The sequence below is a fragment of the Zonotrichia leucophrys genome, chromosome 9 (genome assembly GCF_028769735.1).
Source record: "Zonotrichia leucophrys gambelii isolate GWCS_2022_RI chromosome 9, RI_Zleu_2.0, whole genome shotgun sequence".
Lineage (NCBI taxonomy): Eukaryota > Metazoa > Chordata > Aves > Passeriformes > Passerellidae > Zonotrichia > Zonotrichia leucophrys.
The window spans coordinates 9,483,464-9,495,981 of NC_088179.1; the positions used below are offsets into that span (position 1 = coordinate 9,483,464).

A 12,518-nucleotide genomic window follows, 5' to 3' on the forward strand; every position below is an offset into this window, starting at 1 on the left:
GGGGGCTCTGTTTGTTGATTTGGGGGCAGGGGGTATTTACTGGCTTGTGAGAGGTTTTGTTTGTTTGTTTGGGGTTTTTAAGACAGTGCATCACTTATTTCGATTGCAAAGGGCATATGGCAAATCTTCCACTGAAAATTTTGATAGATACCAATGTAAGTAAAAGACTATTCCAAGATGACTAGTGTGGTTATTTTGGCAAACAGTATACTGCAAAAAACAGTTTTTAAATGCAAACTCAATTTAGCAAATTTTTCCAACTGTAAAAAAGGGAATACAAAATAAACCATTTAGGCTTTTTGTTTCAAATGACCTTTCTAACAAAAAAAAAAAATTTAAAAGGGCAAAGCAATAGGAAGATGGAATGAAACATTTAGTTTCATGACAAATTAAATGTTTCAAGTCAACCCAGAAATATTTCCAGGCCAGAAACCAAACAGAAATATCCTGTAATCCCATAAAACTTATGAATAGCACCAAAATAGGTATGGCTTATAAAGATTAATAAATTTCTAAAATGTGACACCACACTGTCCTGCATCCATTATCTTGATTTACAAACTGCAAACCTGCATTTGTGTTCTATCCAGATTGCAATTTGGCTCGACTCTAAGGCAAATTTCCATTGAAGTATTTGAAAAACTTATTATAGCATAACACAAAAAGCGAAGAGCCAAACCTGAGTTTCAGAAAATTATTTTTAAAGCAAAATAAGACTAATGGTTTATGATGGCTTCAACAACTGACTGCTTGTTATTGCTTTACTCTGCACTACTAGTGAGGAGTGTTACTACTACCAGCTATTCATAAGGCAAGATACTCCTAGTATTTAGTCCAAGAAGCTATCACTGCACTTGGAAAAGCTGTGACCATAGAAGGGTATGAAACAGCATCAAAGCCACTCAAAACCTACGTGCTGCTGTCCAATACAAAGAGATAAAAACTTCTGAGTATCTTTGAGGGAAAGCACCAAGGTGTCAGTAGTGGCTGAAAGACCCTGGAGCAAGAGGGGGACTGATTGGAGGCACAGGATAGAGCATGGACAGCTGGGAGGTGTAAACACAGGAGGAAACACCTTACCCTGTGCCTCTGAGAAGGGAGATTTATTTCACAATATTGAAGAAGCAAGCTCCTGTGATAACAGAGAAAGGAAGAAAAGACATATATAAAGGGTTCTAGTTTAGCAATACCTAGCTAAGTTATAGAGTCATAGAAACTTTTAGGTTGGAAAAGACATTAAGATCAAGTCCAACTGTCAACCCAGCACTGCCAAGTCCACCACTAAAGCTATCCCCAAGCACCACATGCATGGACAGCCTGTTCTGATGCCTGATCACATTTCAGTGAGGAAATTTTTACTAATATCCAATCTAAACCTCCCCTGGTGCAAATTAGGGCCATTTATTCTTGTCCTGTCATTTGTTACCTGGGAGAAGAGCCCAACTCCCACCTGGCTACAGCCTCCTCTCAGGGAGCTGTAGGGAGCAATAAGGTCTCCCCTGAGCCTCCTTTTCTCCAGACTAAATACCCTCAGTTCCCGCAGCTGCTCCTAAGCACACTTGTGTTCCAACTCCCTTCCCAGCACCTCAATGTCTTTCTTGTGCTGTGGAGCCCTGAACTGGACCCAGGATTTGAGAAGTGGCCTCACAGGTGCCCAGTACAGGGGAACAGGCACTGCCCTGACCCCACTGGCCACACCACTGCTGCTACAGGCCAGGATGCCATTGGCCTTCTTGGCTAACCTCAGCTAACAGGCCAATACAAAGCTGGCAAATAGAAAAATGGTTCTGGAAAATTCAGCCTCCATCCATGTGCAAGTTCCAATGGCAAGAGAGAATTACTACAAGGATGGCATAGTAGAAGACCAAAAGGAGCTTAATGCAAAATTTATTTCTTTATTATTATTTATTTTCTAAGCACTTAATGCTGTTAGAAAATAAACTATCTAGGGAAGAGCAGCTTGGACTTCACTGCATTGAATTGTGATACACTAGCATGAAGTTGATGTTAGAACTCCAGACCCATGAAACACTGCTCACTTTAAAAAGTATGGAAAAGAAAAACCTTTAAGTATAAAAACTGTAATGAAATACCGTAAGTATATTCCAAGTGTAGCATACATGGCAGGAGGAAATGTAGACTTGAAAGATAGAAATCAGTGAAGAAAATTTCTCCTTAGAACTACAACAAAATTATTCAGGGAAGGTGAAATCCTGCCTGGGTGTTCTCAAATCCACCACCCACTTCCCAAGCATTGAGTGAATCCTTCCTCTGACTCAGCTCAGAGCATGAGATAAAGCATGAGCATGAGATAGAGTATGAGCTGCCTCTCCAGTTTGTGTCGGATCTCAGGATCTCAGTCCTGAGGTGCTGAGCCACCGAGACCACCTTGGGGGGCTCGGGAGTCCTGGAATGTTGCCAGAAGTGTCTGGTGGCTGGACTTTGGTCCTACACAGGAGACGACAAGGATGAGGGCTTCACCGGGGTGAATGGTGAAGGGATTAGTTAATTAGAGGGTGAGAAACAGGGTTTAGGATTTATGTACAGGGGGGTTTAGAGAAGTAAGATGGAGGAATTGGGGTGTGTCCTGTCCTCCTTCTTCTTCCTCTTCTCCTCCATCTTCTTTGGCCATGGTGGCACTTTTGGATTGGTTATTACTGAGAGTGCACCCAGCAATGAGAATAAATGGTATTGGGGAAAAATGATAAATATTGTACACGTAACAATGGGTATAAAGATACGTGGCGGTCCGGAGGACGGCACAGTGTGCTCATGGCTGACTGCTGAGCAGATCTCTGTTCGGCTGAAAGAACATCTTTTAGATAAACAATTAATAAACATAAAAACCGAAAGAAGAACTGAAGCCTCTTCTCGTCCTTCGATACGCGAGCTGCCCCAAGGCCACCTCGGGCCTTTCCAGGCCCCACAAACAGCCGAGATAACCGGACAAGTTTGTAGTAGAATAAGGTAAGCAAGGGTTTCACTTGCAGTCTTCCTTCTAGAAAATCTTCAGATTCCTGTCATGTTTATGCAAATCTACCCTAATGCTCATGCAGAGCTGCTGTGATACTTAGTTCCACATTAGGAGGGAGTAGAGGCTCCTCATTTCATTCCTTTCCCAGCTACATCCAAAGCACTTGTGTTGCATCCACCTTGCTGAAAACAACAGCCCATTTGTCAGAAAACAAACTTCATTCTCCAAAATAAATTCAGTCCTGTAAAATGCAGTAGTGGACACATTTGGTGCCATTGGATGGTTGCTGAAGACATTTGTCAGAAACACTATGCCCTAACACAGCAATCTGATTTCCCCCCGAGAAGCTCATTAGAGGTGAAAAAGAACATTCAAATGCTTTGGTCTTTTCCCGAGACAAGTCCATAATAGCTGTGCCTGCCTGGGAATGAGGAGACCAAGAAAAACAAATACCATAGGTAGTCTGGAAACTGAAGAGCCTCAGGGGAGGTGCTGAGGTGGAGTGTTATCTGACAAGGCAGCAGGAGAGCTCAGGAGCTGGAAGCACACACCAAAAAAGATGGGAAACAATTGAAGTGGATTCTGGGCATCCACTGAGAGTGTGAAGTAATGGGAACCTCAGAAGGTTATCAGCTAGGAATGGCAAACAGTAGCAAAACAGAGCTATGGCAACAGAGCCCAAGGGTTGAGCTGAGGGCTCACCAGGAATGTCACACTGGAGGACACACACAGTCCAACAGCTTTGTCCAAAATGAGTTATTGCATACAGGGGGGTAGAATGACTCTGTGGGTTCTGCCAGTGAAATCCAGGCTCACAGTTTCACTCCCATCTCTTAGGACATGTCTACATTGTGTATTTGGCCTGAAGCCTGAGCTCAGGGGCTTTGGCCTGGCCAGTCTCCTCTGGTTGCTGCTCATGTCCAAATTAGCAGAGCCAGTGTGCCTCCCTGCTGAGAGAAGGCATCTGAGAGCCCAGAGGCAGAAAAGGGAAACTTCTCAACCCCCTCCTCAGCTGGGTTTGGAGCCCAGCAGTACGAGGGCTCCTCCTCTGCTCCAGAGCAGTCAGTATGAGGTACCCAAACCCCTGTGGCCCATGGCAGGGCAGAGGGACTGCTTTCCTTCCTTCCACTGCCTTAGAGCTCAGAGGCACCGAGGAGCTGGGCTGTGCCACCTCTCAGCTGCTGCTCTCTGCTATTAATGCAGATTCTTGTGTTGACATTGCATCAAAGCATCTGAGCACACCTCAAGTCCAGGAAAGCTGGATCTTTGCTTCTCAGAAGAGAAACCTCAGTGTCACTGACCAGGCTGAGGTCAATGACCCTGTTTATTTAACAGTGGGGATGGTTAGTAAATGGCGACATAAACATTGATTCAGGCCCAAATCAAACACAGAATGCAAACCTGGCCTGAGTGGGGCCCAGTTTACCAGTTACTTCACTCTGCCAAGAAAGCAGAGCAGAAATTCAAGAGGGATGAACTGACAGTGGAAAAGCACAGCTAAACAAAATGACATGTCTACAACACACTATTACTGCCTCAATGGAGGCAGCCTACAAAAAACCCTCAAATCATAAAACACTGCTTGGGTGCAGAGATGCCATTCATGTCAGGATGTAGCAGAGCTGGATTTCGACTGCCTGGTTCCACAAACTATTTAATAGGGATGGTACCCAGCAGCAAAACTGCAGATCTTACAGCCTTCCTAAACAAACCTCTCCAGCTTCTTTCTTCATTTGCCTTATACCTTTTGATGTGATACCAAACAAGTTAACAGGCAAAAATATTCCAAATAAAAAAAACCAAACAATAGCTAAATGTTGGGAGAGCACTGATACAAAGTAAATATCACATTAGTGATTATAACCATAAAAAACCTGAAAAAAAAATCCCACAACAACAGCAAAACCAGAACTGCAAGGAACACACTGCTAAAAAAGGGGGGTGACAAGTAACATGCTCATTTGATTCTGGCCAAAATGCAATTTATTTCAGTCTTTAAAGGTTGTGATGAACTGTGTGTTGGGTACTGATGAAGAGTAACTCAGTGAATAACACTAAAATAACAAGTGAATTTCAGAAAACCCTTATGCTTGTACAGGATTAATTAATGGAAAAAAGGCAAAAGTCATCAAGTTTCTTTTAGAAATTATTCACTCATCCCTAGCAATAATAATTAATTACAAAATTAGCAGGCATGGGACAATAGACTGATTAGTTTATAGTGTGTCTACCCTAAAATACAATTAATTAGGAAAAGACAAGTAGCTAAGTTACACAATGAAATTAGATCTTGTCTTTTAATTGTAACTAATTGTATCATCACCTGTCTGTCCCACCAGTATTTAAGCCAATCACTGGCCTGCAAAAGAAGAGACAGCACATTGGTTAAAAAGGATATAGAAAATAGTAACCCTTATCAAAAGAAACACACACTAAATCCACAAACAGTGCATGTTAGAGGTCTTTTACAGCTATAATTCCACAGCCTCTTCAATGCCCCCAGTGACTGTTACATACATTATGGATCAATAGCACTTTAAAAATAAGAACAAAAATCCTGTAGCTGAGACCAGCAATTGTGTTAAGAATTCCTACCCCCCAGAGCAGACTGCAAGGAAGGATGATAGTTAAAAGACCAGTATCTGGTTGAAATTTAGTCAGCTGTTATTAGCAATGTGCCATTTATCATGCCTCACACCTGTTGAGCTCATTGACATGACACAAGTTATACCATGATGCTTTCTCTTGCCAGACTAGCTTTACTTTAAGATTGATCATCTACTCAGTGAGAACTTTCTCTGCAGGTGAGGGACAAAGGGAAAATGCAAATAGTACCATGACATTAGAACTACTAAAATCAGGCTCCTGCAAACTCTGGCAGAAGATTTTTCAGAGTTTGGGGTATTTATAAAGTACTCCTTCCATGTACACACCAATGCCAAATAATGTATGAACTCAGCATGTAGCCTTCTGCATTGGTAGAAAATGTACAGGACAGAATTACGGGATCATCTTTATATATACTCCTCTCATTTATTACACAAAGTTTTGAGAGAATAATGTTTTTCTGATAACTCATCCCTTTAAAATTGAAATTAGCCACAAAGTACAATATGCAAGCCATATTTCCTTAGGAAATCAGATGACAAAGAACTGCCTTCATCCACTTGCTTCTGATATTCTCACTCCATTCATGTGTCAGGCTTCTCAGTTCACTCCTGACAACACAGGCATAGGAACGTTCACCTCAAAAACAGGGCTTTGGGGTTCTGATCACATCACTGAGAAACTTCAGAGTTTCATGAATACCACTGAAAACACAGCACTGTGAAACAAAGCAAATATTTGAAATGATAGCACTAAAAACTCCTCTACCAAAATACTCAATAAATTTCTGGATTGGTGCCATTCCTACATTGCAAATTCACAACTATTTTAGATTTGTGCCTTTTTTTTTTTCTTCAAGGCTATCAACTCAATAGTTTTGCTTAGGGATTTGCTCATTTTGACTTTTTTTTTAAATGTATTTGCCTTTATACAAATGTTGGATATCTCAGTTTTGCTTACACATTCAGTGCTCAGATGATTTGCTCCAATGGTGCCGGTAATCTGTGAAACTGAAATACGTGACAGAAAAGCTCATGCAAAAGCCATTCAGAAATAAATCTGAGAACTGGAACCAAGGCAAGGGATGATGAATGTTTGCATCCATGCTACATAAACACAGAAAGCTTTGGGGGGCTTTAGTTCATCAGCATTCACATGTTCAAATATGGGAACCAGTTTCTAATCTAACCTCATGCAACTGCCCCAGAGGCCTCTAAAGAACAAAGGGGATCCAAAGTTAGAAAGCAGAAAGATAAAGATACTGGGCGTTTCTACAGCAGCACTAGAACATCTGGTGCAATGAGCTACTACATCTCAAATTATCATTAAAAAAAAACTACTGCCTCCTTTGCTGTGTTTACAGAAGGAGGAGGATGGGGAACAAAATCAAACTCACTCGAAGAAATGTTCATTAATAAAAACAAACATGCAAAAATATAAAAAAATCAGAGAGCTGGCTTTCTGGAAAGCCATGGCCTTCTGAAATAATACCTGCATATTTGGGGTTTGGGGACTGTGATTTTCACCTTAAACGCAGTTAAAATGAGAAATTGGTCACATAGGCACTGATCAATGGACATGACATCAATGAAATAGTGCAGCTCATTTTTCTGTTCAACATTAAGAGTCTTATGATAAGCATGTAGGAGACAGTGTGCACTCTATAAATATTATGTGATGATGATGATTCTCCTTTGATAAATGTATGAACTGTGAGATTTGTGTATTTCCATAGCAACTTTAAGTCTTTGTTTGTCTAGTAAAGAAAAATACCATCAGTAATATCACTGGCAGTCAGCTTTCTTTACTTGCATGTAGGAAGAAAAAGGGATGGAGAGAGAGTAATAAATATGAAGGCTGGCATACTTGAGATTGTTTCAGTACTGTAAATTGCTTTCTAACTATTTAAGTACAACAGTTACATGCTCTCTGTTGTATTCAACTTAAAAGTCCCATCCATTTGCTGATGTAAAAATTAAAGATGTGTAACTTCTCCTCCATCTTGATTTGCTAATACACATTCAATGCAGTTTCAAGACTCAAAACCCTAAGTGCTTAAGAAAAAAAAGGATTAAGATATCATTAGCTGCATCCCAGCTCCCTGAAAGCCCCTCCTGTCATAATCCATTAACTGCAGCACTGAAGATACAGATTACTGGCTTCACTGTACACTGTGCTAAAGGTAAATAAACATTATCTACAAGGGGGGTGCAAGCTTTTTGAGATTCAGAATAAGCGAAATATGAATGATCAGAAATAGGAAAGCATTCAGTCTCTGCTTTAGCAAGGTCTAATTTTCACTTAGAGTGAATGTTTAATAAATAAGCACATAATGGTACAATGGGAGTGGAGTGACTGGGACCATGGACATTCATGTCCCAGGTATCAAAGTGGATTATGCCCCACAGTACAAACTTCCCCCTTGCCATGTACAGATCCTGCTGCTTTGGCTGGCTGGAAAGGAATGCCTTGCCCTAAGCGAAGCAATGTCTTTAGCAGCTGAAATATTCTAGAAATTATCATTCCTGCTGCAGTAACATTCTGCATGTGTACATTTCTATTGGTGATTTTTTTTCCTGCAGAAAGGATCTTAGCAAATCTAAATGATTTACTGAGCTGTTTGATGACCATGTTAATATTATTTCATCAAGAGTTCTGTCTCCCACTTGCTAAAGGATCCATACACCTGGTATGTATTTTTTTTTTGTAAAGATATTTTCTACAGTTTGCCATATAAGCAGTTGTCAGCTTAGAGTAAGATCTGTTTCCTGCCAAATTTTCTGTTCTGCTCCACATCTCACTTGTTTATGAACCTGATTTGTTATGGGTAGACTCCTCAATGATATGCACTATGCCTCTTCTTAATTTATTTTTCGGCTAGTGTAAAAAATCTTTTTGAAAAAGTCAAATAGGGCCAACTTGTTCAATGGTTTACACTGGCATCATTGTGCCAGGCTTAACAGAATAGTGATTATTTAAACCAGCTGTTTATTTAGTCCATAAAAGAACTGAACAGCAGGTAAAAGTATTAATTACTCATTGTGAAAAATTAAAACAAAGTTCAGGAGCTCATATTCTGCCCTTTAAAACCAATAAAAACAAAAGCCTACTTTAGGTACATTTTATGAATAATGACTGGGCTGACTGAGGTATTACTTGCACCATTGTGGATGATCACAAAACCATATTATCCTTAGAAAAGGAAACCAGGACAATATCACAGTCTGTCTGTGGCCCAAGAGAGGGAAGAAGCACACTCGAGTGAGCAGCCTCTGGTTTGGTGAAATCCCCACATTTCAGTTCATGGTTTAAATGGTATTTTTTGTATTCTGCAAATAATTTTCTCTATTTTTGCGCAAAAATGCTCAAATTGATTTTGGAGCAACAAATCTCCTGCTTCCTATATAAGTAGACAAAATATCTGGAGGAGAGTAAGACACATTCTTTCTCTCTGACCTAAGGAGTATGAAGCAGGAGAGTTCTGAAAAGAGAGTAAGAAAGAAACTGCTGATCCTCAGCCTCTCTGTACCAAAATAGGTTTGAGCCTGCTGGACAGAGCAGCTGAGCCAACACACTTTGAACCCTCCTGGGATCTAATTTCACAGTTTGCAACACGGGGCAAGGGCTCCATCCAGGACAGATTTACGTGGAAAACTGAACAGGTGATCTCCTTATTGCCACTTTCCTCTCTTGCCCCTGGAGCTTGCAGCAGCTGTGCAGTTTGTTTCCCCTCACAAGTGCCACCAAGGATGCATCTTTCCCATTTCAATTACAGGGGTAGCTGTTTGCACAGCAGGATTTGCAGATCCACTGTGGTTTCTGCAGAGCCTTCAGTTTGCTGAATTTTCAGCAGGCAGGTGAGCCGGGCTCTTGCACATCACCAGATGTTTCACTTCTGTCAAAGTGCAAGCACCAGACAAATTTCTGGTACCTGGCAGCAGCAGAACTCTATTGTGGTGGTGTAGAAGAACAGTGAGTGTCAGAGATACTTCTGAACATCAGAAAGGAAAGAGTTACGCACCTCCCTGATGCACAGGAACTAGCATGGAGTTTGGAGAATTGCATTTTGTGGTTTAAAAACTTAAACTGGTGTTCAAAGGGATGCATCCCCTTCAAGCTATTGGAAGCTTAGGCCCTGACTTTGTGAAATAGTCCCAAACAAACCAGAAGTGGCCACTATACTACACTTATTCCACCTGAGCCAATTTGCATCTTATCCCAAAAAGATTTCACACCCCTACATTTGTCCTGGCAGGCAGGCATCTTTACCACCAGGCTATAACTGTTTGTTGTGTCTCTTCCACCTCCTTTTCCTGAAGCTGCTGTGTAAGCATTTCCACCCACGACTCAGACTAAATTAGACACATCATGCTCTGTGACAGAAGGCAAAGTACCTTGCTGTGGTCCCAAAAGCTCTGTTCCAATCCCTGCTAAAGGTTTGCTCACCTGAAAGGCTAATCCCAATTGATAGCTGGTTATTACAGGTGACCACATATCATTGCTCTGGGTTGTGTTAGCCAGGATGGGCCATGTGTTCTAGGGTGGTTCTTTGAACTCTGGAAAACCCCACTTGCAGCTGCTCCTCACCCCTTCATGGTGGTTACAGATCCTTTTTAATCCTTTTGTGGAGTTTTTTCCTTAGGGAGCCACATTTTGTCTGAAACATCTGTATTGCTGAGTTTATTGCACAGTCAATTGAAAATACTGCCTGTTGTTCCAGAGAATAACTTGGATTCAGACAGTAGGCTCCATGGGTCTATGATACCCAGGGGGATGAGCTGAGATAAGTAAATAAACCATTTTATCAGAAATTGGGGAAGTGAATGCTGTTCACACGTTTCTGCGTCACTCATGAAGAATTACATATCTGCATTTGTTAATTATTCATGGAATGACATGGGCTGGTTGCAGGGGAATCTCCTCACCCCATCACACTACTGATACAGAAACATCACTGTGATAGCTATGAAGTCAGAGCTCTAGCTAACTGAAAATTTCCATCAGCTCAATTAAGTGCTGCTCATGGTCTCTGCAGATGATCAGCAGTTGCTGCTGGACACACAGGACAGTTCATGCACTTATAGATCTGTTAAAGCCAAACACAAATACCAGCAGTCAGTTGAATCCAGCAGATTGCAGATGTTCCTTGGGAAAAAAAAGCCTTTAAGATGCTATGCAGTGATGGCTACTTGCTACAGAAATGAACCAATGTGTGCATGGTGCTCATATATGAGGCTGCAGGAACATGTCCTCATATTCCTTACTCACAGAAGTCTGACAATCATGTCTCAGCCTGAAAATCTCTCAGAAACACTGACGAAAATTACTTTCCATCATCAAAAAAGTATTCACACCTCAGCAAGAAGCCAAATAAGGACACTGTTTGGGGAGTGTCCCAGACACTGAACTATTGTTTTTAATCCTCTTACTTAAATACGCACAAGCACAGAAATCTCCTAAAGTGCTTAGCTCTGTATTTGACAGAAACAATCCATGCCTGTGCAAAGGTAAGGGAAAGGGAACTGAGCAGACATGCCTGCAGCCCTGAGCAGGGAAAGTTCATGGCCTGGGTCAGCAGACTGCAGGCACAGAGCAGATCAGCACAGGTCACAGGCATCCTGCCTGCTCCTGACAGGAGGGCTGCCCGTGCCTCAGGAGGCTCTCACACAGCCCACACTTCAGATCCACAGGGTACTGGGGTCTCATGTGCAGTGCTAGGCTGGCCCTTCCCAGCAAACCTGCTCAAAAGCCAGTGTGGAAGGAGATCATCCTATGAAGTAGATTCCAGACTAACAGGAAGCTTTCTTTTGTTTTGTTTCTCAAAAGGGTTGTCTGAACCCAGCAGAATTTCTGTTTGCAGTCCTTGCTACATAAAGCAGCTGGATCCACCCAGAGCAACTTAAACAGCAGCCTAGGCAAGGACAAAAACACAATTCTATACCTCTGGTTCCTTCTCTCCCATTCTTTTTGTTTTCTTGCCTCTTTTGTTCTCCTTTTTTCTTTCACCCTCATTCTTTACCGTTATTTTTTTCTTCCTTTTTTGCAATTTCACTTCCACTGCCATCTGTAACTCCTTTTCCCTAACAGTGCTACTCAAGAAGAGTTCATGCACACTGCAGAGCTGTGTGTAGTTAGTGCCACATGAATTGGAGGCTCTTGGGTGATAGAATCTGCTTGTGCTTGCACTTGAAATAGCAATCAGGATTACTGAGTTATATAATGGGAGGAAAATGTGAGACCAGACCTGTCTGCAAGACTTCAGATAATAAATATGGTTTGTTTGTTGGGTTTGGATTTTGGTTTGGGGTTCTTTTTGCAGGGAGGCGTTGGGTTTAATATTAGTGAAACAAGTGAATACACATCCATGAGAACTTACAGAGTTAGGAAGATACAACTTAGGCAAAATAGGACATGCAAGACGAAGACTAAATGCCAATAAAAAATTCACTACACAATATTGTGAAACCTTGGGGGTGGAGGGTGGGACTGGCAGGTTTTAATATCAGATTTTTTTTGTTTCTAGACCAAATTCTCATTATGAACATCAGAAACTACAGAAGTACATACAACTAAGCACTATGAATATTTGTGCAACTTTGAAAAATGTCAGAAATGGGGAGAAAATAAGTTGTGTGTGATGAGACCTAGAAAATCTGTTTGTTCCTGGTAGCTACTCCTTAGCAGCCATCAGCTCTGCTGTTAAAACAAACATCAAAGGTCTGAAATTCCACAATGACTTTTGATGTCTGCACAAGTTCAGTAGTTAAAGTTGAAGACTTGTCACATGAGGAGTTTATGCCAATTATAAAGCATAAAAAAGAAATCACACACATGCAGGCATATGTTCATTATTAAAACAACAAGTCCACCAACTCTCCTTCTCCATTGAATGTTTGGCCTATTTTATGAGAAAATAAAAATGAGAAATAGCTCCAGT

The 12,518-nt window shown here is 41.3% G+C and overlaps 1 long non-coding RNA gene across 3 annotated transcripts in view; it reads right to left on the bottom strand.

Annotated features, from left to right (window-relative positions):
* Nucleotides 1-12,518, bottom strand: part of LOC135451910 (uncharacterized) — a 113,537-nt gene that overhangs the window by 26,767 nt on the left and 74,252 nt on the right. Inside the window, exon 6 of one of the 3 annotated variants that reach the window (XR_010441475.1) lies at nucleotides 5,207-5,333. The exons of the other annotated variants lie outside the window; for them this stretch is intronic. This is a non-coding gene — a long non-coding RNA (uncharacterized LOC135451910). Of the gene's footprint in view, nucleotides 1-5,206; nucleotides 5,334-12,518 lie in introns of those variants that run through there. 3 annotated transcript variants of the gene reach the window in all.